The sequence below is a fragment of the Ambystoma mexicanum genome, chromosome 9, assembly GCF_040938575.1.
Source record: "Ambystoma mexicanum isolate Mex_15411 chromosome 9, UKY_AmexF1_1, whole genome shotgun sequence".
Classification (NCBI taxonomy): Eukaryota; Metazoa; Chordata; class Amphibia; order Caudata; family Ambystomatidae; genus Ambystoma; species Ambystoma mexicanum.
The window spans coordinates 1,477,539,166-1,477,564,424 of record NC_090931.1 but is presented as its reverse complement, the minus strand read 5'-3'; the positions used below and the strand labels follow the sequence as shown (position 1 = coordinate 1,477,564,424).

At 47.3% G+C, this 25,259-nt stretch overlaps 1 long non-coding RNA gene across 1 annotated transcript in view; it reads left to right on the top strand.

Annotated features, from left to right (window-relative positions):
* The window catches only part of LOC138489819 (uncharacterized), a 122,895-nt gene that overhangs the window by 72,635 nt on the left and 25,001 nt on the right, over nucleotides 1–25,259 (top strand). The window contains exon 2 of the long non-coding RNA XR_011274925.1: nucleotides 3,773–3,963. This is a non-coding gene — a long non-coding RNA (uncharacterized lncRNA). The remainder of the gene's footprint in view (nucleotides 1–3,772; nucleotides 3,964–25,259) is intronic.

Sequence of the window (25,259 nt, the reverse complement as noted above, 5' to 3'; positions counted from 1 at the left end):
GTTCGGACACTGCCATTTCTGTGCTGACCTTTGCCATGCGTTCCAGTTCCTGCTTGTTCACCCCTTCGCACTGGTGCAATAGTCTATTGTAGTTTCTCTATTAATTTGATTCAGTGAGTTCTCTGACCCACCTGGTCAATGGGTCGGTCTGTGTCACCCTGGCTAGCCCCTCGGTTGTGAGAGCAGGCGGTAGGGCCTGTTCTGTGACATAGCATAGATATTTTGCATCGCCCTCCCCTGGTGGTAGATTTGCCATTGTCTGGTGCCTTGAAATGTAGTCAGCTGGATTCCTGCCCCCCCACCCCCTGGGCAGTGGTGTACAATAGTATAGTTGTATTCATGGGGGAGGATTTCCCATATTTCTATCCTGGGAGGCATCTTTGTTCTTGGCTTGCCAAACAGTGACAGGAGGGCCTGGTGATCTGTCACAAGGGTGAACTTCTTTCCGATCCCGAACTGTTGAAAGTATTCACAAGCCCATAACGCTGCCAGGCTCTCTTTCTCCACCTGTGAATATGCACTTTTTGTCTGGGATAGGGATCTGCTCAAATAAGCTACAACACAGCTTGCGGGGGCATCCGGCTTTTCACGTTGTGCCAGGATGGCTCCCAGGCCAACTTGGCTGTCGTCAACCACTAGGTCTGTGTGCCACCTCGGGTTGAAATATGCCAGGTGCATCGCACTCGCTAGTTCCATTTTGATTGCGTCAAATGCCTTCTGACATTTTCTTGACCATCTGAATGGTTTGTCCTTTTGTAGGAGCCGTCGTAGTGGCTCGTTGGTGATGGCATATTTCTGTAGGTATCAGGCACAGTAGCCAGCCATCCCTAGGAAGGATCTTACTTCTCCCAATGGGTCTATTCCTGTAGTTCATTGATGGTGCGCAACTTTTCTAGGTCGGACTGCATTCCTTACCCCGAGAAGATGTGGGCGTAGAACCTCAACTTGTCCCTACTGATATTGCATTTGTCAGCATTTATGGTGAGTCCTGCTTTCTTCAGGATGTCGCACAACTCCAGGAGTGCTCAATCGTGTTCCTCTTGCATGGTGCCATACACTAGGATATCGTCCGAATAATTAAAGGCCATTTTGACCGGGAGGTGTAGGTGTCTGATGGTCTCATGGAATATCTCCGTGGCTGAGGAGATCCCAAAGTTCAACCGCTTGTACCTGAAGAGGCCATCGTGGGGTGTGAATGTTGTTATCCCTCTGGAGTCTGGGTGCAGGTCCAGCTGGTGGTACCCTTGATTGAGGTCTAATTTGGAAAATGTCATTGCACAGTTTAGGCTGGCGATCATGTCCTCTATTGTTAGGCAGAATCATATGCAGTACCCTTTGGGAACACTACACACAATTAAAACTACAAGTGTCAGTACAATTTTACCTTTGGTACAAGCCTGTACTAGACAGTAATGTGGTGGGAGTGGCTGAGCAGCCAGACGTATCTCAAGAGTAAAGTGAGCAGTAGAACAAGTTACACAAAGGGCCAACAAATACAGTGATTCAAACAAACACTTACTCAAGGTTTCTTGGTAAAAGAATGTACATTAATTTACACAGTCATTTGGAAAATATCCCACTAGTAAGAGCAGCTCAATATCATAATCCAATATACTACAATACACAACCAATCAGTTTCTGAACAAGTTCAGCTCCCCTGATGTGGGAGCAAAATGGCACTTCAGTTACTTTAAAAAGGAGTAAAAAAGACAAGGGGCCTAAATACGAGGTGGGAGGTAAGGGAAAAACGATGCCGGTAAAGGATTAACGGCATCGCTTACCGCTCCGGTCTATTACGACCCGCCAACCCGCTATTAGCGGCACTGTAAATAACGGTGTCTCTAATAGCGCCATTGGCACGGGCACGCGACCCTACATGCCGGCAATAGCGGCATGGCGTAAACAGGAGCTGAACACAAGTCAGGCGGACATGCAAATAACGGCCTACAGAAGCCCGAAAAGTACCTTACCGGCATGGAGTAAATACCGGCATCGAGAACCACCCGTAAATGGCCATGTGCAGTGTTCCCAACTGCCACAGGTGCACACAATCATCACAGGTGGAGGCAATGTAGACTGGACCAGCACAAAAGGAGCACACCCCACCCCTTCCCACACCCAGTCACACACAAAAATTATTCCAATACTAGTAACAATGTTGGGGCTGGAGGACATGATTGCAGTGGAACTCCAGCAACAACAACAACAACAGGCAGCATAGAGGAGACGCAGGTGGAGAAGGAGGGTGAGGCAGGCACAGCATGCTCCACCAGTGCAGGCAATTGTACCACACAGGCAGCCCCCAATCCCTCGAATCAGAGCCAATCCATTCAGCCTAACCCCTGAGCAGATCCACACCCTGTACTGTCTGGACCGGGACACCATCATCACCATTGTGGACATGATACATAATGACATTGCCAGCCTCATAGACATCCTTACCGCCATCCCCCTCTACTGAAGGTGGTGTCTGTGCTCCACTTCCTGGCCACAGGCACCTACCAGCACACAGTAGGGCAGATGCATGGCATATCACAACCATTATTCTCACGTACGCTGAACCAAGTGCTCGATGCCCTCCTGAGCACACAGGCGACCACATATTCCTACCACGGACAGCCCAGGAGATCTCCAACACCAAAGTTGGCTTCCATTCACTGGCAGGCATCCCAGGTTACATTGGTGCCATCGGCTGCACCCATGTTGAATTGGTGGTCCCACATGTCATGGAGGTAGTGTACCGCAACCGTAAGTTATACCACTCCATCAACGTGCAAATGTGACTCAAACAAGATCATCACACACTGTTGTGCCCGATTTCCCGCATCAACCCATGATTCAATGGTCATGCGGAACTCCACGATACCACACTACATGGAGCGACACGCAGGGCAAAGATCCTGGCTACTCAATGAATTGCATGTCAAGCTCATGGCAGATGCATACTTCACCTGGCTGAGATGGGGGGGAGAGATGCATACTTCACCTGGCTGAGATGGGAGGGGGAGATGCATACTTCACCTGGCTGAGATGGGGGGGAGAGATGCATACTTCACCTGGCTGAGATGGGGGGGAGAGATGCATACTTCACCTAGCTGAGAGTACCTGAGAGGATGGACCATGCTCATACCCCAAAGCAGGCCAGACTGGACCTGACACCAGACACCAAAATGCAAGACGTAAGCTGCCCTACTATGAAAATGAGGCAGTGCTACAACCATTCCATAGCCATCAACATGTACACTGCACATAATCAGACCGTAGCCCCACAACACAATGCAGCGACAGGCATTTAGTATGGCCAATGCACAGGACCAAATTCCATCATCAAAAAGGATATTTGTCCATTACTGCGTACAAAGGAGTCACATGAGGGCAGAATACATGAACCCACTCCTACACCAACACAGAGGTCCAGCATAACAGCATGGCAACATCTGTCGTGCAAAGTGAGATCATCAAGAGTCTGCCATCAACGGTGACAGGATGAAAGCATACAATTGAGTACACATCACCTAGATCATGGGAACAACCGGCGTGGACTACCACAGTGCATGAGCACTCATAAGGAATAGGACACCCCTGCGCCCACTAGACGATGCCACGCACACCTGTCAATCGGATGAATTCACACATTGCAGTTACTTTATGTGGCTCGATTCATGCATGGATATGTGGATGCAAACAGGAAATAAATGCATGCTATTGTGTCATTGATACAGGTCCCATTTGATGTAATCACTTACACATAACCATTGTTGCACACATGCAGGTGATGCTGGATATCCCTTGAAGAGGTGGCTCCTTACCCCTGTCCAGAACCCGCAGAACAGGCATGAAGAGGACTACAATCGTGTGCATACACGTACCCGTGTGGTGATTGAGCAGACATTTGGCCTTTTGAAGGCACGGTTTCGCTGACTCATGAGGTCTGGTGGGGCACTCCTGTACGGCCATGAGAAGGTGGGCAAGATCGTCATGGCATGTGTCATGCTACACAATATGTGCATTAGACAGAATGTGCCTCTGCCCCCTGACGCTGAACTGCAACCACCTGATGAGGGGGATGAGGAGGGTGGAGATGGGGCTGCACTTCAGGGAGGTAGCGATGCACAGGAGGGACGTGCCGCGCACCAGACTTTGATTAACCAATGTTTCTAACACACATGGATGCGGAGTGTGCCATGGAGGTGGGACTCAGGGCACTGGGTGTGTCAGGGACATGGACACTGTACACTGTTCAGCAATAAAGCACACGTACACAATAAGCAATGTCCGATCATGTGAATTCTCATTTCACAACAGGTGTATTGAAGAAATATAACAGAAAATGCACAGGCCCTCCACCCCACACACCCTCTCTCTCCTCCCCCTCCCCCTGAACTTCCCCACACACCCTCTCCCCCCTCCAACTCCCCCCTGAACCTCCCCACACACCCTATCCCCCCTCCACCTCCCCCCTGAACTTCCCCACACACCCTCTCCCTCCTCCCTCTCCCCCCTCAACTTCCCCACACATGGTGTGCACTTGCATGCACCATTAGTCTTCATGGGTTCCGAATGGCAGGCTGCACCTACACCCCTTGTCCACTGCCAGCATCAGGTGGACCCCTGTCCGACCTGCGCAAGTTCCGCCCAGGCCTATGCAGGGGGCTGGTCTGAGTGAAGCTGGCATTTGAGGTGGTGCCAGGTTGTTCAACCACTTGTGCGAGATGCAGGGCCTCCAATGCTGCCACCATGTGGGTGAGGACCTGCCTCACAGCCGCCAATTTGTTGCCTATGTCTTTGGAAGTAGACTCAATGGCAGATTTGAGGGACGCTGCGCATTCCCTGATATCCTCCCTTGCCTGGCCACATTCGATGATGTGCTGGATCACCAGCCCTGTCAGCTCCTCCTGGCACTGTTGGATTGCCCTGATCCCCTCTTGCATGTCCCGGACACTGGTGGATGTCGAAGGTGCACGCGACATGGTTGGTGCTTCATGCATGCTCGCCGTGGGGCTGAGGCTCCCTGGCCATGACTCCACAGCAGACAGCTCAGGTATGTGTATGCTGGGTGGAGAGAGGTGGGGTGACTGCAGGGGGCCTGTAGCGGTAGGTGTGCCAGGTGTCAGACTATGTTCCTCATCATCTGACACGGCTGCTGTGGCAGCTGCCTCTCCGACAGTACTGCTGGCAGTGGATACAGTGCCTTCAGCCACTGGCTCCTGTGTGGTGGTGGCTGGCATGGGTGCTGTGGTGGTGGGCATATTGCACATTGGTGCTGTAGGTTCTTCGGTTGTGTGGGGCTTGTGAGGTAGTGCTGGTTTCACTCTTGCCCTTGATGTTGAGGGCCTGTTTGCTCCCTCCATGCCCCTGGACTTCTTGACTGGTGTAGCAGGCTGCTCCCTGGGGTCATGATCATCGCTGTCAGATTGTGTGCCTGTGGGGGACGAAGAGAGGGAGAGCATTAGTGATGGGTCTACGTGCATCAGGCATGCATTGGGGTAGCAGCATTTCTATGGAATGGGGGTATTTGCCGTTGGAGCAGTGAAATACGGGTTGCTTGCCTTTTGGGTGGGTCATGCAGGGATGCATCTGGGCTGACACATGTATGGGGTGCATCATGCATTTGGACAAGATGGTGCTGTGCACTGCCTGTAGGCAGGTTTGCGTACATGTGTCTAGTGGCCCCTGCTTTGCATCATTACAATGTCAGTTCGGGGGGACATCTTCATGGTTTCCATTGCACTGGTTTATTTGGGACACCTACCTGCATCAGCCGATGACGGGGCTCCTCGCTCCATATCCCCCACTCCCTCAATTGCCTCCATTCCGATGGTGCTCACACAAGTCTCCTCCCAGCGAGTCATCTTTATGGATGTACCACCTCCACCACCTGTTGCCATTCCCTGGCTACGGTTTGCTGAGATGATATTCCGGACGCGTAGCCGCAGGTCATCCCAGTGCTTCCGGACTTCTTTCACTGTGCGCGGGGTGGTGCCAACCGCACTCACTTTACGTGCCACCTCCGCCCATATTTCTTTTTTGCGCAACAGTGCAGGTCGGCGCATGTCTTTGGAAAACACAACATCCCCATTTTCTGCCAAGGTGTCAGCGAGCATGTTGAGCACTTCTTCGGAGAAGCACTCCTTGCGCATGCGCACAGCACCTTTTTTCAGGGCCTTGGGCATTGCAATATGTTGCTGGTTTGTTTTTTGACAGGTATGGTGGTGATGTGGAACCTGGGTGCTAAGGATGGCAATGGATTGTGTTTTTCAAGATGGCCGCCGTGCTCTTTCCCGTTCCTGTGTGGTGACGCTACTTCAGGTTCTGCCTATATGCAGTCACTGCTATTAGCGGTGGCCACTATTAGCGGTCACCGCTAATATCGGTCACCGCTATTGCCGGAGGCATGGAAGGCGGTGGAGCTATCTGCACTGTACTTGATGCCGCTATGGGCGAATTTGGGGTCTTTTGCGGCATGGCGGTAAGGTCGTTACCGGCATGGCGCAAAGCTTGTGCTTGCGAAGTCATAGTAGCCCTCTAATAGCGGGCTCTAGGCTACACGGACACGGTATTTGCTCCATGCCGGTAAGGACCGTAACTTACCTCCAACCTCATAATGAGGCCCAAGGTTATGAGAATCAACAGCACAAATACTTTCATAGGCAGGGCAAAGGGTTTCAGTTCATTACAACCAGCAGTGGCGGCTGGTACATTTTTTAACTGGGGGGGGCGCAAATATTTCTCCCCGATATGGCACCGCGAGCAAGCGTAGCGAGGGAGCCCAGACCAATGAATGAGGACTGTGGGGATGGAGGGGGTTCTCCCACCGAAATAATGGGTTGAAAATGGTGCATTTTAGAGCACACTTTTTAGAAAAATTGGGTAAAAAGCCAAAGTTTGCAACTGATTTTGTAGGGTAACTCATGAAAAAAATCCAATAGATTCAAGTCACCAACAGTGCACAGGAGCATTTCTGCAACACATTTTCATTATGCCTTTTTGCGCAATATGTGCCAGTATAAAACATTGTCACACTGGCTGTGCCCATACATTTCCATGCTGACTGCACCATTATACCCTATTATTCCCATGTAAGAACATGCTCATGTTTGCTTGGTGCATAATGCCAGTAATGATACTATAAGCAAACATGTCCATTTTTGTTCTGCCAATATATGGCAGTATCCCCACATAAGAACATACTGCAGTTAGATTTACCATTTAAAATGCCCTGCCACAGTATGAAAACATGTGCAAACTGGCTGTACAAAAATGCTTGATCAAAGATGCTAAATACAAAATGTCATACCTCAATAAGAAATGGCTAGTCTGGTTGCATATGAAAGCCAGCCTTGCTTTGTAATGACACGTATCATACTTGCTTTACCAAAGATGCTGCGTTTTGAATGGAAAAGTGTCTTAGATAAGCCATCGGTTCACAGCCTCTGTAAAACCATAATCTCTCCCTGTGACCTCACCTCGCTGTACAGAGGACGATGGCATCTATTTAAAATACATGTGGTGTCTATGCAATTACATCTTCCATACTTGTGTAAAAAAGAGAACATGTTTTAACTACGAAAATGAAGGCCGCTTCATACTGTCTGTGGAGAGGTAAGTAAACAAACCAGTGGCAATGTTTCCCTTTAATTGAAAAGACCGTCCTCCTGAGAGGCAACACAAATAATTTGCAGTAATTTTGTAAAGAGGGATTTATTATTTCAGTATAAAAGAGGCATGATCGCTAGAACTTCACTGAAGTTCTAGCGATCATGCCCCTGTTAGAGCGGTGGCTGTTAGTCTAGCAACTGCCACCAATCACACTCATGTGACCACTTACTGCACAAGAGGTGATGTGGGTGGCCTGGCCTGAGCCTTCCTTGGCACTGTTGAAAATAGTGCCTGTGGGTCGCCCTAGGGCTACGGCTGCTTGACGATGCTGATATTCATAATTCCGTTTTAAAAGGTGTAAAGCGGTACGAATATCAGCAGCTTTAAGCAGCTATGGCACACCGTAGGCCCAGGCTGCTTAAAGTTGCTGATATTCGTTCTGCTTTAGCTGTAACGCGGAACGAATATCAGCAACTTTAAGCAGACGTGACACCGTCACTTCATCAGTATTCCAGACTAACTCGATTATTTTCAGATCAAGGAGAGGCCAAGTGACCAATGAAATTTGGCCTTCCCTTGATCTGAAAATAATTGAGTTCGTCGGCACTAGCTTGCACCCGCCTGCACAAGGCCAGGCGGGTAGGCCCTGCATCAACACTCGGCTGGGCTGTCTTCCCAAGGGCGAGGATACTGCAGTGCGAGCGAGTCGAGCTATCCCAGGCCTAGCAGCTTTTAAGAAGCACTGGCTTGTCTAGAAATGTCCCCATTGTCCCATATTGCTGTCCACTTCTCGAAGTTTCTGCAATCTTGGGCTTCTTTACTAGAAGCACCCTGTTTACCCCTGAGTGACTCCATCCCAAACCCTACCGGACTTTGGTTTCAGACGCCCTATCTGGTCAGGAAATCCCATTTTGTTACCACTGTAGGCCTCTGGAATCGAAGGACTGTCTACTGTACACAGTCTGACTAAACAGTCCTCACAGAAACACACGTCCCCGCAGTTTAACCACACTAACACTTCAGAGCAGTCGGATGCCCCCGTACAGTTAAAAATCAGAGGCCTTGATAACCCCAGCTGGTGATTTATAACGGACTATAGGCTCGAGCAGAGCCCCTTAATGAGCGCAGCGGCCAGTGTCGAGCCGTTTAGTAAACACCGAGAACCAGCTGCCTGGCCGGGCAGAGACGCCGACGATTATCATATTCACAATTTATGTGAGGCTGCATGCTTTGCCTGCACTCCGCACAAGTTTTCCTCAGTGAAGGAGACCAATTTGCCTGTGTCCTGAACCTAACTACTAGGCCCTGAATTCCCCAGGGCAGCCGGCTGCCAGAATGATTTTAAGGCTTACTGTGGTGGTCTGGTCCGGACTCAGTAGATGGCAAGGTAGGCCTGTGCTTCGTGCACGTGGGCCTTGGCCTCTGCTGGGCAGCTCTTCCACTCTACAGGACAACAGCGGCTAGGCCCTGAATTCCCCAGGGCAGCCGGCTGCCGGATGATTTAAAGGCTTACTGTGGTGGTCTGGTCCGGACTGAGTAGTTGGCAAAGTAGGCCCGTGCACGTGGGCCTTGGTCTCTGCTGGGCAGCTCTTTCATTCAACAGGACACAAGCCCGATTCAAGACTAAGTGAAGGAGGCACGCAGCGTGCGCCCATCGCCCCTCCCACACTCAATGTCATTGGCTGGCAAACAGCCAATGATATTCTGTTGCTATGCACCAACTGACACTGGTGCGCTGTTTGCGCATATAATAATGCAGACGGGGCCCATGTTCTAGCGCCCCGCCGGCCTCCTAATTGTGATGGGGTTAGGTAGAGTGCGTGGAACTGCAAGCTCCATGCACTCTACACAGAAAATAGTTGCGTAAAATGGGACGCTCCCCTGTGGCAGCCGGCCCATGAAGATTTAAAAAGAGTGGCGGGCGGCAGATAATTATAAATTTCTTATTTGCAGTACGAATTTGTGCTGCACGTCTATTTCACAAATTATGCAGAACGGATTTCAGAATAACTTCTGAATCTGTTCTGCACAACTTCAGCTTGGCACACACTGTTTGCACCCTCCCACTCCCCTGGGTGGGGGTGCGGCGCCCCCCCGCCCTATGAAAGCGGCCACCACTGACAACCAGAAATTCAATTCTATAGGCCTGGGCCAAAGTCAATGGTTCAGAGTCTTGTATAGGTTAGCACAGTTCTGGTAGTAAACGGTTAAGTCTTTGCCACAGATCTTAGAAGAATTTGGTCAGATGAAAAGTTAGCTGTTGATTTAGGGAAGGACACGTTCTCGAAGTCGGGAAAGTTTCACAAACTTTCACTGTGGCCGAAAAGATTTCCGGACCGCGTTTGAACAGTACCTTTAAAGTGAAGAAGAGCTGCACCTGAGGCAGTTGTTCCTGGCAGTTCAAGCAGATATCGCTGTTCCTGAGCTTCAGTCATGGGGACAAGAAGAGGACGTTGGGAGGTTCCTGCACTGCCCAGGGAAGAGGCCACAAGCTTGGCAAAACGTCGGTTTAAGGTGTGAGTGCCTTAAAGATCACAAACTGGTATCTTTGTCAATGGCTATCCGGATTTCCAAAGCACTCTGCAGAAAATTCGACCAGGAGGGCACGGTGTCCAGGCAGCTTACAAGTTGGTTGTTCCCACCAAACTCAAGGGAGGAAGTTAACCTTGAACGGCTTCTCTGTCGATGGAGTTTCAGGCAATTCAGACCTGCAGCAGGGCTTCACCGGTCGTCCAGGAGTTGCAGCAGTCCTCCTCCTTCAGCTCGTCTTCGGTTCTTTCGTTCCAGTGGTCGACTCTGTTTTCCAAGTCCCAAAGACCTGCTTTTAAACTTTTTTTCCCCATTCATTCCAGCCTAGCTGTCACTCAAACAGTAGGGGGCTGTCCTTGCCAGACAGCCAGACGGCCAATCACGCCAGAGTGCATTCAGGTCTCCTAGGAGACTAAGCACAGGGGGTTTCGGGCACCTCACTCACATCCTGTCCACCCCTGACACTCAGGCGCCAGAGGAGGGCTTCAGCACTGAAGCCAGCCAAAGGCCAATGAACAAAGGGACCAAACCTGGTTTGGCGCGCAAAGACAAACACAACAAGGACCTTTCCTAAAAGAAATGGCGAAAAAAGATGACCGGAGTCTGTTTTTACAGATAGGTCTTGGGCGCCATATTGAAAAACATGGCTGACCTGATTTTTAGCTACTGTTGTTCGCGGTCGGGAAAAATCATGGTAGTTTGATCTAAACCACTGCCACTAGCCATTTAAAGTAGGAAAGGGTAACATTTGACTTTTACATGAGTGTTTTGACTCAGGGGATGCTAGGCAACCCCTCCAGCACTCTATAGGAAGATAGTGTGTGCTGGGTCAGTACATTTAAAGAGACTAGTAAAGCCAATTTAACTTTACATGCTCTGGGAGACAGGAGTCAGTCCCAGAGAAGGTATTTAAACCTTGGGAAGTCTTAAAGACATCCCTGTGCCACTGCACTGAAGGTGCTGTGTGTCACACAGAAAACGATGATGCCACTGGAGTTGTTTTAAAACCCCATAACCAAAGCACACAAAAGTAAAACACATTGAAAATGAAAAGTTCAAAGTCCCAAAATATAGCAAAAGAGCTGGAGGGCTCTAAGGTAGAGGGAATTTAGCACTTGGGTGAGAAATCTCCCTAACAGTCTTTTTTTTCATTGAATAGTTCAAACTGTTTTATTGAATTCTTAACAGAGATAACACTTGTCATTATAAATCTTGTGCCAAAGCCTTCAAAAAGGGAAACAGAAGGACACAATTTAAATGGCAAGATAAGAAATATATAAAACATATGTAAGGGACAAGGCTACAAGTACGTAGGCGGAGCCAGAATAAACAAATAAAATGCATAGAATGATCAGAAGGAGAAATCACTGGCATTGATTGATCCGTGACAGATTCTGTTACATGGTGTCGGTAAGGATAATATAAGTATATATTTTAATAAAAGGAAATGTATTATTTGTTAAAAAAGCATTCAAGAAATTATTTATCTGTGCGGGTGCGCTCCAGTGCATACAAAAATGAAGGTTACAATGGATTGTAATGTTGCTCCTGAGAAGAAGCTAGAGAAAGGGATACATGTGAAGAAAGGATGAAAGTGAGAGTGGAAATGAAGGAAGGAAGGAGAAGGGAACCCATCTTAAGTGAACTACCGAGTGGTTCACTACTGACACTGAGAGGATTCTTCTGAGGTGGTGAAGGAGTGTGTTGTATAGGTAGGGTACCTGTAGAGCATTGATCAGATGAGTGTAGCTTGAAGATCCCTGTGGCTGATGTGCCAAGGGGCGCAGCCTTGGGAGAGTTGTGTGGGGGAGGGAAGCCCAGCCTTGATTTGTAACGGCATAGTTTGAGTTCAAGAGAGAGCTGTGCTAGATGGAGCTGTCAGAGGGTCTCTGGGAAGGACTCTTACTGGGTTTTAGTTAGGGAAGTTTGCGGACTTCCAGCAATGTGCTATTGGATGTGGAGTCGGGGAGGAGATTGCATAAGTACTTCTCCAAGGGGTTCCAGATTTCTAAGAACTTCGTACTTTCAAAGGTGTCTCCACATATTGCTTTTTCCAAGCGGTGAGATAGGCATATGGAGTTCCAATAGACGCGATGGGATGGCAGTCTTTATTTTTCCATGTAGCGGTGATATATTGAATGGCTGCTCCTAGAAAAGTATCTAGTAGAGAGATTAGCCTATTATTTAAGAGTCTTTCTTTAACATTGGTAGCTAAGGAGCTGGTGCAAAGGTCTTTCAATGGGTTTATAGAGCCATTTTGAAGAATATCTCAAATATTTTTCCTAATATTCTCCCAAAATACAGAAAGTTGAGGACATGAGAAAAACATTTGCTCCATTGAGCCCAGTAGTTGTGTATCTTTGCATTTCCAGCAGTATGAGATGAGGTGTCACTAATTCTGGCCTTGTGTATTTTTACTCACCAAGATCATGGGAGAGTTAGGGGCAGATGACACATTATATAGTCGAAAGAAGGTTGACCACAACATTTAACTCCACTATGACATGACAACGGCCCAATGACTACATACAGAACACATGTGATCACAAATCACTATTAAAGCTAAAGGCATTTGCGCTATCTAATGGTGTAAGCGAATCGGAGTGGGTAAAACATTACTCCAATGTCTTTAACAACCAAAATTTAACATCGATTGTAACAACAACAACGGAACTCTGTGACTGGGCAGTAACGGAAACTGTGGAGGACATTGAAAATGCTATCCAACATCTAAAGACCTCGAGAGCAGCAGGGCCCGACGGCATTTCCAATTCAATGCTAAAAGCCAACAAAGAAAACTGGGCGAAATTTATTAAGGTGTTATTTGATCAAATAGCACTAGTAGCAAAAATCCCAGATTCCTGGCGGAGTGCGATCGTAGTTCCAATTTTCAAAAAGGGCAACCGTGAAGATCCAACAAACTATCGTCCAATTGCCCTATTGGATACCACGGGAAAAATCTTTGCATCCTTTCTTCAGCAGAAGATCGCAAATTGGGCAAACAGCGCTAACATAATCGATGAAAGACAAACAGGCTTCACAAAAGGAGTCGGGGTGGAGCTCAACCTGGTTCTGTTGAACATAGCGAAATTGGAAAACCTACGAAGCAAAAAAAGACTTTTTCTTGCGTTTGTTGACCTCAAACAGGCATTCGATAGTATAAACCGTGAACTCCTGTGGGAAAAACTTAAGACATGGGGTTGCCCACCAGATCTACTATCGCCACTTATGGCATTATACGCCAATACCACAATTAGAGTGCGCTTAAACGCCGAGGGCACCTTGTCTGATGAAATAAGAACATCTAAAGGTGTAAAACAAGGCTGTCCGCTGGCAGCTCTACTGTTTAAACTCTTTATCTCGGACCTCCCAGTGGAACTTGAAAAAGCAAAGACCTTACCACCTAGGGATTTCCTTTAACATCTCGATAAGAGAATGGAGCTGGATAAATGACATAACAACTCGCATGAAAACCTTCGCACAACAAGGAGCAAAATTGCACGCTAATTATGGGCTCTTCTCTCTCCAACCTATAATAACATTCTACTTGCAAAAGGTTGCACCAGCGATCTGTTTCGGAACCGAAGCTGGCTGGAACATCGACGAAAATATCTGGCCGACCCTAGAGGGTCTGTTTTGGAGAAAAATTCTGAAACTCCCACAAAGTACATCTATGGTAGCAGTAAGACACGAACTTGGCCTGGATTCATTACATTCGATGATTCAGTGGAAATCAATATTAGTATTGCGTAAAATGCGCCTGTCGCCAACCGCGAAATCGTATCAAATACTACACAAAAAAAGCACAGATCCGTCAGCATTCTTACTAAATATTTGGGAGAAGAAAATACTGAAAATCTTTAAAGCAGCGGATCCAAGTTTGTCTCTAGTCCTGCAAATCCCACAAGTGGCGAAAGTCAAATTTAGGACTGGTACTGGATAACAAACATAGAAAAACGTAGCCAACTATCATCGGTAATTGATCTGGGAACTTCGTGTCAAAAAATAGGCGAACTACCAAGATACCTCAGCAAATTTCCTTCTCGATATCATAGGAACCAGTTCCTCAGACTACGTCTAAACCTCTATACCACCAACGAGGTTCTATGGAGAAGAAAACACGGAAACACGCAAAGTGACAAATGTCGCTTTTGTGCAACAAGCATTGAAACAAGTAAACATCTGATAATAAGATGTCCCAAAATAGTAGCTCAGCGTTCACTTCACCTTGGGAGTTATGCACCAAAAAATGGGAACATGGGAGATTGGTGGAGCTACCTAATCTCAGGAACCAACAACCAACTGACTTGTGCAGTTGTGAACTTCATGGACATGATCCTACCACATCATCTCTATTGATGTTTTAAATTGATGAGAAATAGCATGAAACGCAGTGAAAGTTGACCTCGAAATAGCGTGAAACGCAGTGAAAGTTGAGCTCGTAGCTGAAGTGGATAAGAATGACTAAAAAGTTTGTCCTTTTTTTGCAAACTAAAGGTCAATAAAAAAAATAAATAAAAAAATAAATAATTAAAGCGGTTCTTCCCACTGCGCACACCCCTCAGGGCAGATTAGGCTACTGAACATTTCTTATCTTTTAAAATCTTCTCACAATGACATTATTTTTTTAAGACTTCTCACCATGACCCTTTTTAAAACCTCTCACAAATGCATTTTTAAAGTTCTCTCAATGACCATTTTCAATTATATTTTTAAACTTCTAACATGACTGTTATTCTTTTTTTTAAAACTTCACACATAATTTTGTTTTAAAAACTTCTAATTTTAAAACTTCCAACCATTTTCCCTTTCCCTCATAAAATGGCAGTGTAGAAAACTGGTCCATCAAATAATAAAGATTACCCCTGCTTTCTGCGCAGGGAGTATTAATTCTATTAAAGACTAGGAGGCGAGCATTATGCTTCAACTTCCTTTATTACCACTCTTCAGCAGTTTCAACAAACTTATAACAAACAACAACTTTTGCAATGACGATGAACAAAGTGACTTTTCCTTCCAAACTACAACTCCCATAGTCTCTGTAGTCCTCTCAGTTCAGCTATGACCACATCCTGTCCCTGAGCTCCTCCTCTCTTTTACGTGCTCTGGCTGTCACTTATAAACCATAACCTTGACTCGCCAACAGTGCAGAATCTTCATCCATCCAAACTGTCTACAGAAAACCTCTGCGGCTGCTTGTTCACATCCTGGCAACCTGTCGCCTCGCTCAACTATTCTTCTGCTCCTCTCCTAGGAAAAATGCAAATCAGAATATAAGGGTGGCGTCTATGCATTGTTCTCATATCATTATGCATTACAATGTACAGTACATATAATTAACAATACATGCTTGGGCAGGAATTTAATGCTCGCCTCCTAGTCTTTAATAGAATTAATACTCTCTGCACAGAAAGCAGGGGTAATCTTTATTCTATGGCAAGACTGGAGGCAAGCATTATGCTTGTTCAAAGCTTCCCCAATACAGTGGCCGCTATATTTTCTGATGGCTTAAAATAGAATTCTCTAAATGTGCGATCATTTGCCCAATCTGCTGCTAACATGATCTCTTGCAATGATGCTCCTGCCATAAACGCTTTGGAGACCATAGCTCCTCTTACGGAGTGCGCTCCATACTTCTCTAAGTCAATCCCCGCTGCTTGCATTATCTCTCTGACCGATCTGGAAATGGTCGCTGTCTTTACTGTGTGGAAGGGTTCCCTACGCGCTATTAGCAATTGGGTGGTACTGTTACGCTCACCTAGCTCCCACAGGGTTGTCGGACGGAACTGGACTCCCACAGTCTCCACCAGTGTGATGCGTAGTGCAGAGATGACTGACTGGACTGGCCCACCTAGCTTTGTCTGCTTGACCCATGGAATTAGTCTCCTAAAGATGGGGAAAGGGACTTAGCCACCCGTGGATTCGAGTATTAGCACCTCACTGCGTTCCCACTTATCACCTCCGATATTCCCTTTCACAAAGCTCACCATATAGTTTTGAATGATGAGCTCTCCATCCTGCGAGGAATGCAGGGGCGCGTTGATGGCCAGTTACTTCACTGGCTTGAAGATATTGGAAGAGTTCTCAAGAGTTCACAATGTCTGAGTAATCACTCTGTCCAATTCCTTCGTCTTGTGGCAGCTGAAAGCGATCAGGTAAGAGTCTGTGTTATCCAACACTGTCCGGTAAAGGTTGCCAAGGTTAAACTTGCTGCTTTCTCTTTTCATGCAGGTGCGGCGAAAGGGGATTTGGCGTTCGGGTCATTAATACCTCCGGCGGTAAAATCAGGTAAATATATGATGGAAAGAAATTGTCCTTGTTTGCTCCCTTGGCTCACCTTGTCGTTTTTTCCTTGTTCCCCCTTAGGTGCTGGAATGCGGTAACCAAGTGATGACAGCGCCAGACCGTGGTGGTGCTGCGAGGGACGGTAAGTATGGAGCAGCGATGCTGCTGGCGAAGCGATGTGTTTAAAATGAAGTCTTTTTCTGGTTCAAAGATGAGTTGAATCCGAAATCAGGTAAGAAATCCAGTAATGTTCTTGTTCTAACCTTTCTTCTTCTTTCTCCTCCTTTCTAGGCGCTCTGGCCTCGAAGCGGGCGTGGCAGGATGCTGGATGGTGACTGCAGAATAACGCGAAGCATGTGCTGCTCTTCGGGTGTGGTTTAAATAGCCTCCAAAGTAGTCCCAGGTAAGTATTCCTCCACACCCACGTATTCCTCCACGACCACGCCCAAGGAACAAAATAGTTCCCTAGGTAAAGTAGTCCCTTCCAAGCCTCACAAGGGCTTGGATTCCTTGCAGCATGGTCTGCATCAGGTAAGTTTAAACATATGAGCCTGGCGCCTATGGCGCCAGGACTGATGTCCCATATGAGCCTGGCGCCACAGGCGCCAGGACTGTACCCAGATGGCCCCTAACAGGGGTTGCTGGGCTTGCTCCAGATGACATGATGCCTGCTTCCTGGGTTGATGGACTCGGTCTGGATGCCCGGGGGCAGGCATCATGACAGGTACACGCTGCTCTGTTCTCTGCTGTCCTAGCCTCATACTCCTTGATGCAGTTTGATACGCACCATTTAATATTATTCGGAAAGTACGGATTATGGACTGCAGAAGTCCCCGTCTTAGTCCTCCTTACTATGGAGAAAGTTACTCCGTCTAGCTCAAAGGTCCTCATATTAGTCCCCAATGCTCTGATGTCTGATACTCTCTTACAGGATATGAGACAAAGCAGCATCGCTAGCTTTCCTGAAAGCTGCTTCAGGGATAAATATCTGTTCGATGGCCAGCTCTCTATTAACCGCAACACAGCGGTAACGTCCCATAGGGTATTGTACTTAGCCTCTGGAGGCACTGCAAATCTAGCTCCTCTAATGAGCCTCACTACCGCTGGGTGTTCCCCACCGGGAGCCCCTTCAATCGGTAAGTGTCCTGCCGAAATCGCTGATCTGTACAAACCTATGGTGCGGAAAGCCTTTCCGTCTTGCAGGAGCTGTGCGAGAAAATTCAGTATAGCTACTACAGGTGCTGAAATGGGATGAAGACTTCTCCCTTTACACCAATTGGTCCATTTGGCCCAAGCCGCGTCTGCAGTCCACTATCCGTACTTTCCGTCGTAGAGTTCTGCAGCTTGCATCGAAATGCCTGGCAGTTCCCAGTGTCTCCTGATATTCTGCACGCGATGAGCGGGAGTGTCCCCCTCATTCTCAGAGGATGATATAACCCAGCTCGGTCCGTGAGCAGTCCTTCTTTGTCGGGAAGGACTCTTGGTATGTCTATTGACAGTTCCATCAGTGCTGGGAACCACACTTGTGACTTCCACGATGGTGCTATCACAATCAGCTCTGCTCTCTCCCTCCGACATTTCGCTACTACTCTGCTCAACATCGAGAAGGGGGGGAACGCGTAATGGAGGTCACTCGACCAGTCTTGTAGGAAGGCATCCGTCCCTAGAGCCCCTGGGTCTAATCTCCAACTGAAGTAATTGGCTGTCTGCGCATTGAGGCGAGACGCAAAGAGATCCGTGTGAATCAGACCCCAGCTCCGATCTAGCATACAAAATACTGTCGGATCCAGTTTCCAGTCGCTGGAGTCTGTGAGGTAGCAGGAGTTCCAGTCGGCTATCACTTTCAATGACCCGGGCAGTTACTCTGCCGTCACTGACGTCCCTGTTTGCAGACACGCATGCCAAAAATCCTTCACTAACTCGGCTAGCATTTTGGATCTTGTTCCTCCTAGGTGATTTATGTATCGCACTGCTGAGATGTTGTCCATGTTCAACAGGATGCATGAATTCACCTTGTCCTTCGTGAATGCTCTGATTGCGAGGGAGCCTGCTAGCAACTCCAGGCAGTTTATGTGCAGGTGGAGTTCTTCTTCGCTCCATTTGCCTCCTGTCTGTAACTCTCCGCATCTCGCTCCCCATCCTAGTCGACTGGCATCCGATTCTATGATCAGATTTGGCCGGTCCCCGAAGATAGCACGCCCATTCCAGGCATCCATATGCTGCCACCACCATTCCAGTTCTGTGATGGACTCTGGATCTAGGGGTCTCTGCTGATGATACATCAGGCCCTGTTGCAAATGTTTTATTTTCAATCTCTGTAAAGCTCGATAGTGCAAGGGACCTGGTAATATGGCTTGAATGGATGCTGCAAGCAGCCCTACGATCCTTGTGAGCACTCTCAGTGAGACTACTTGCTGCCTTAAGCATGCCTTGATCTCTCTCTTGATATCTCGTATCTTCCTCGCCGGCAGTTCTAGTATAACTTTCCTCGTGTCAATATGAACCCCAGAAAGTCTAGTCTCTGCGCAGGCTTGGTATCTGATTTCTCTATGTTCACTAGGAATCCTAATGACTGTAGCAGGGCCTGTACCCAATTATATATTCTAGCGTTTCCCGGTCCTCTGCTAGAAGCAGTAGGTCATCTAGATATATAATCAGCCTGATTCCCTTCTCTCGTATCGCTGATGCCACTGGTTTCCTCAGCTTGGTAAAAGCCCAGGACGCTGATGCAAGACCGAAGGGCATAGTCCTGAATTGCCAAAGCTGTTCGTTCCAAAAGCTAGGAATGGTCTGTAATGCTTCTGTACTGGAATCGTCAGATATGCATCTTTCAGATCTAGTCTCGTTAGCCAGTCTCCCTCTCTCAGGCAATCTCTTAGTTGGTGGATACCTTCCATCTTGAAGTGATGGTATACAATCCAACCGTTCAATTCTTTCAAATTTATCACAGGACAGACGTTTTCCTTTCTGTGCAGTAAAAACATGTTGGTTATAAAGCTAGGTGTCTTTGCACATCTCTCTAATTCTATCTGCAGACCTCTTACGATTTGCAAGATCCAGGCATCGCTGCAAAGCGCGCAGTAGTTTTCCCAGAACATACTGGTCCTCCCTCCGACTGGAGGGTAGGCAGTAGCTCTTACCTGGTGTAAATCCTTGTCCTCGGCCGAAGCCTCTTCCTCTGCCTCCTCTGGGTTTACGACCCCTGGCCGCAAAGAAAGCATCCTGCTGTCTGTTCTCCCAGTACTGCGCTCTGTGATTGGAGGGCCTTCTCCCTCCTTGCTGTCGACCGGTCATGCGACCCCTGAAACGCCCGGTCCCTGCAAAAACTCTGTTCGGGAATATTTTTCTGATGGAGGCCTGCACTTTCTCTAAGGATGTGTAGGTTCCAATGAAGCGACCCATCTCCTTCCCGAAAGTCTCACCGAAAAGTAGCCCTTGAGCTGCCTCTTGCAGCTTCATAGGATGCCAGATCGCTCAGCTTCGGGTCTATCTTGAGCAGGAGTTCTCTTCTCCTCTCGTCACCCTCCTGTGGGGAGAGGTCTCCCTCTGTTGGCTCCTCTTCCGAGCCTGGGTATTCTTCTCCCTCTTTATCTTCCCCGGGAGAGGGGGTTGTGAGGTCTGGCACTGCTAGACACTGCAAACATGCTTATTTAAGCTTCGCGAAGGCGTCGGCAACCTCCGGGGCCTTTTCTTTCGCCCCATCCGTAAGGCCGTGGGGGTCATCAGAGGCTTTCCTCTTTCGGGCCTGAACACTCCCCTTAGACCCTATTCCCGAGGGTCCGGTGGGCGTGCGCTCAGTCCTTGCGGTGCTGTCTCTGGGCTGGTTCAGCATAGCTTCCAGTGTTGCCAGCCTTTCTTGTAGGGGGCACACCCCCTGAGCCACTGCATCTATTAGCGAACTTCCCAGCACCTCCTTGAAGCTGGCAGCTAGGTCTGATGGCTGCTCCTCTTCGATCCATTCGAATTCTGACATTATGGGGAGAGTGCCGTGTGCCTGTAGACCTGAATCGGGTGTCCTTGCACGGCCACTTCGCCAACTAGATGCCCCTAATACTAAGCAATGAATTCTGTTAGCCTTATTATTATTTATTTAATATATATATATATATATATATATATGTATATATATATATATATATATATATATATATATATATATATATATATGCTTGTGGCTGCACCGGACTTGTAATGGATTCTTGTGCCTGTGGGGGCTTCAAATTCAAACTTGCCTCTTTGATAATGTTTGTGCTGCGTGCTTTGTGAGAGCAGTGAACCACGTGACTCTCTGAGGCTTGTAATGTCTCTGGAGACCTACTTTAGAGGGTCTCAGTATTAACCGCTCTATGCGGTGTGCAAATAATTGAGCTCCTGTGCCGTCGCTATATTTAGCGAGGGAGTCTCTCACCGCCGGGCCGGCTTCCTCATCCGCGATGAATCTGCCGTCATACGCGGCTGGAGCGTTGTGCGCTCTGGCCACGCCTACCACGGAGGGGCCGGAGCACTACGACACTGCCTTGGGGCTCCAGCCACCGCTTCACGAAGGTGGGGGCTGGAGCGCGGCAACCGTTGCTCGCTTTCTCAGGAGAGCCTGACAGTCCCGCTGTGATTCGGGGACTCCTGAGGTGCCGGGTATTCGGCACAGTGTCCACTCCACCGCAGGCTGATAAAAATACTCACCTCGTTTGCGCCGCCGCCGTGGCACGCTTTAGTCACTCAATGTGCTCGAAATGCTCGGCAACGATATACAGTATCTGTCGGATAGCGTCTGTCAGGCGCCCTATGCTATTACACGTAATATAATATTTTATATCTTTAGATCTCTCTAGTAACAATGACAATAAATCATTCCTACTACGTAACCTGCCATAAGTAATGGTCTAAGGAGTCTGTCTTAACAACTCTACTTTCAATATACAGAGAGGTAACAAAACGTGACTTATCTGCTTGAAGAACAGTAAAAGAAGAGGAGGAGCTCAGGGACAGGATGTGGTCATAGCTGAGCTGAGAGGACTACAGAGACTATGGTAGTTGTAGTTTGGAAAAGAAAAGTCGCTTTGTTCATTGTCATTGCAAAAGTTGTTGTTTGTTATAAGTTTGTTGAAACTGCCAATGCATGTTTTCTTTTTTTTACACTCCCACCCATGGAGCAAAGTATGGTAGAGGACTGGCCAGCGCATCTTCTCTGCTGACCAACCAGCCCTCATGAAATCCCAGGTCACCTATGACAAAAAAGTAACCTGCGCATTTCCAAAAATAACGCAAATTAAATGAGGTCATGTTCTGCACTTACTTCATTTGTGTTACTTTTTTGAGAATCTGGGTCAGTGTTTTCATTTGTTCAACTGCCTGAACTACTGCCATGCTTCCTGTGATCAATAAAGATTGTTACACAAATGCATCCATGCCTCAGCTCAGTGGTACCCACAATCCTTTGCGCGATGTTACCCATGGTCCTTTGCACATTATCTGCATCGTCACAATTAGGTTTAAATATGCATGTCCTCCTGTTTTATTGTAATAAAGACAGCATGATTAGCTTGCAACAGTGATAACAAGATAATATCCCATGATATGATCTGTGGAAAAAATGTATAGTTCTCTCTTTCTCTCTAATGCACAGCATATCTCTAGTTCACGCACACTACACCTGGCGGGTATAGGAGGTGTAGCTCATTTCTGAAGGAGTTCCACCTCTCCGAAGGACTGCAATGTTTACCAGTGAAGGGTTCTGGGGGTTTTGTGGATGAGGACCGGTAGATCCTCTCCTGAGGAGTTGAGGGTTTCCTCTTGGCTTTATGTCTTGGTTTTAAAACCACCTGTGAGGACCTCTGTTGGCTGTCAGTGGGATTGCAGGGGGTTTACTCTAGTAACTCCAGCCCATAGGGGCGCCCTTAAAGGATAGTTCCGGGACTTTTTTTTTATTGTCCCTACGGTTCGGCCATGTGTTTTTAAGCATAAATCGGTAGATCGTAGAAAACTTTCCTATGGACCTTACCCGACTTTTCGTCCATTAACGCACTCGAAATCAGCCGCCATTTTCTGATAATCCTATCATTTCCCCCCATCGACCTGGCTCACCTGCTTTTGCGGCACTAAATCAAATCCCCCGCCCCTGAAACAGACTTTATCAAAACATTCATATTCCCCGCCTCTCTCCGTGACGTTACTGTGCTGCGTAGGCAAACGCGCCCGGGCGTCTTCTACGCGACTCCACACAGAACCCAGAAATCAACACAGATCAGCTCACAACACAGCGCGCCACAATTGGGAATATGAAACTGTACTTTTAAATCATACCGCAAGATTGTAAATTTGGTAAAGTACATTTATTTGACATCAAATGTTTAGAGAATATTCAGCGATTTTCATTTTTATTTGCTCACGTTCCAAAAAGTTTGTTTTGAGGCACGCGATGTTCCTTTGCTGTACACAGGGTCTTAGATCATTTCACAATACAGCGCCACAATTCGGAATATGAAACTGTGGTTTAAAAGCAAACGGCAAGATTGTACATTTGGCAAAGTACATTTATTGGACATCAAATGTTTAGAGAATATTCAGCGATTTGCATTTTTCTTTGCTCTCGATCCAAAATAGTTTGTCTTGAGGCAAGCGATGTTCGTGTGCAGTACACAGGGTGTTGGTTTACGATAAAATAAGCTCTTCGGTCGCACTGATAATCGCATGGCTGTTCCAACAACGAGGCACTAGGCCACCACAACGGTCTGTATGTTGCATCTAGCCGTTAGTACCGCGTAAGGGCATACTTGTACTTGGCGATCGTCCCATAAAATGGTCAGGGTGCTAACGTTGTTCACGCGGAGAAGCAACTGGCGGTTGAAAAAGCCATCCGCCGGTGTCTGGTACTCGTGACACATACAATAATGAAGGATGTACCTGTTTTAAAAACATAAAAAATGAAATTAGTCTCACCATCAGATCTTTATTAAAATAATTCATTTTATATATTAGGTCGGGAAATGATTTCATAGCTAGGACAGTGCAACTGGGTATTATACGTCCAGGGGGGGCTGTAGGATACTGAGACAGTCCCCCAGTGCAGGGGTTGACAGGGAGGCAGTGCAGGTGGAGAGTGGAAGGGCCCAGGGCCGAGGTCGCAGACAGTGGACCAGTTGTAGCAGGGTAGAGGGAGAGAGAAAGCAGAAGCAAAGAGGAAGGTTTTGAGGTGCTTCCGTAAAAGGAGATGGTTCTCCTCAAGATAGTGCGCGGTACAAAACAATATGCCACATAGAACGAACAAGTACAACTTAACCCGTCTTTAAAGCTACTGTATAGTAATTAAATTGCGGTATAAACTCATCTAAAGAGTTACTTACATTATATTTGCATTTTCCATTGTGTCTGTGCGTAGGGCAGCCCCGAAATACCACTCCTTCTATGCCGATGTTATTTCTTCTAATGAACAAACATTAAATGGCTTTCGTTTCTGAAATTATATTCATTATCGTTTCTTACGTTATTGCCCCACACCCCCAAAAAGAAGTCTTTCGGGATGGTCCCGGCCTGTCAAGGTCAAATAACAATAGAACCTTATACTGAGTCGTGGGCCATTCAGGCACCCGAGAAAAAATCAAAGCAGCTGACCTTCACTTTGAACGAGCACACATTCCTAGTTAGCTACATTCAGTGTAAGGCCATCTCACAGGACTCACAGAGCAATCACTTTTATTTACACAATACATAGCTACACATATTCAATGGGCCTGCGACATGAGGAGACTCGAGAGAACAGACAGTCAAATTACAATCATTTAAACCGTGATGTGTATTTCTCAATGAGCTCTTCTTTAGGTGGACATGGAACAGAGGCAATGTTGGGTGGCAATGCAGTTGTCCCCTGCACAGGTTCGTTCCCAACTCCATGTATGTGCCTATCTAGGACATCAACAATAAGTCTCTCAATAACCCATTGTTTACTTCTTTTAGTGAAGGCCTTATTGTAGCGAAGCGTCCCTAAAGTTCCGGTCGTCCTACTTTGTTGACGGCCAACATTATGGTTATGTGTCAAGACCGCTAGAACAGTCTGATTTATCATGCCCTCCATGCCAAAATGCAATCGTTTTGGCCTGTACTTTAGGCACATATTGTGGAACACCTCCAAATCTCCTGTGTGGCAGAATTCCGTGAGTCCCCTCAAATCTCTTGTTATAGTTTTATCAAATACAATCTTTTCAATGGCTTTGTGAGTGGGTGATGAAGGAATCAACCACTTCTTCTTCCGTGCCTCCTCTGTGGACAAATGGCCATGTTCACAATTGTGGAAATGTTGGTTTGTGGTCCAGCGGTGAACGTTGCTACAGTGTAGCATTACCGACCGCCATTTTTCCAGTAGAATTTCCAACGACCCTCCACATGTTTTTGAGCTCCACCAAAGATGGTTGCTGATTGACTTGGACCACTGTGAAATACCTTGCATATCTTTTTTTTTACCTGCAGCCGACATTTTGTTATTGATTGTTTTTGCAAGATGCCAAATGTCAAATTGGTGATTTATATTTTTGTACTCTTCTCTCATTGTCTTGGCAATTGAAACGTGTCTGTCCGTGGCTATCAGGTCGATCACCATTCCCCGCGATTGTAGTTCTTGCAATGATGCTACAAAGCCAACTTTCTCCATGGCCACTGAGGATGTACTTTGTGACACCTGCACGACCACCGAACTCACAATTTTCTTACTTTCCATGTCCTGAAAGTGGTAGGTGCAGTACTTGGCTGAAAATCCTGGGCTGTCGCACTGTCCATCACCGGCTAGCCTGAACCGTTTGCCCGCGAATGTACTATCAATAGACATTTTTTCCATTCTCCAAGCTTCGCTAATGGCT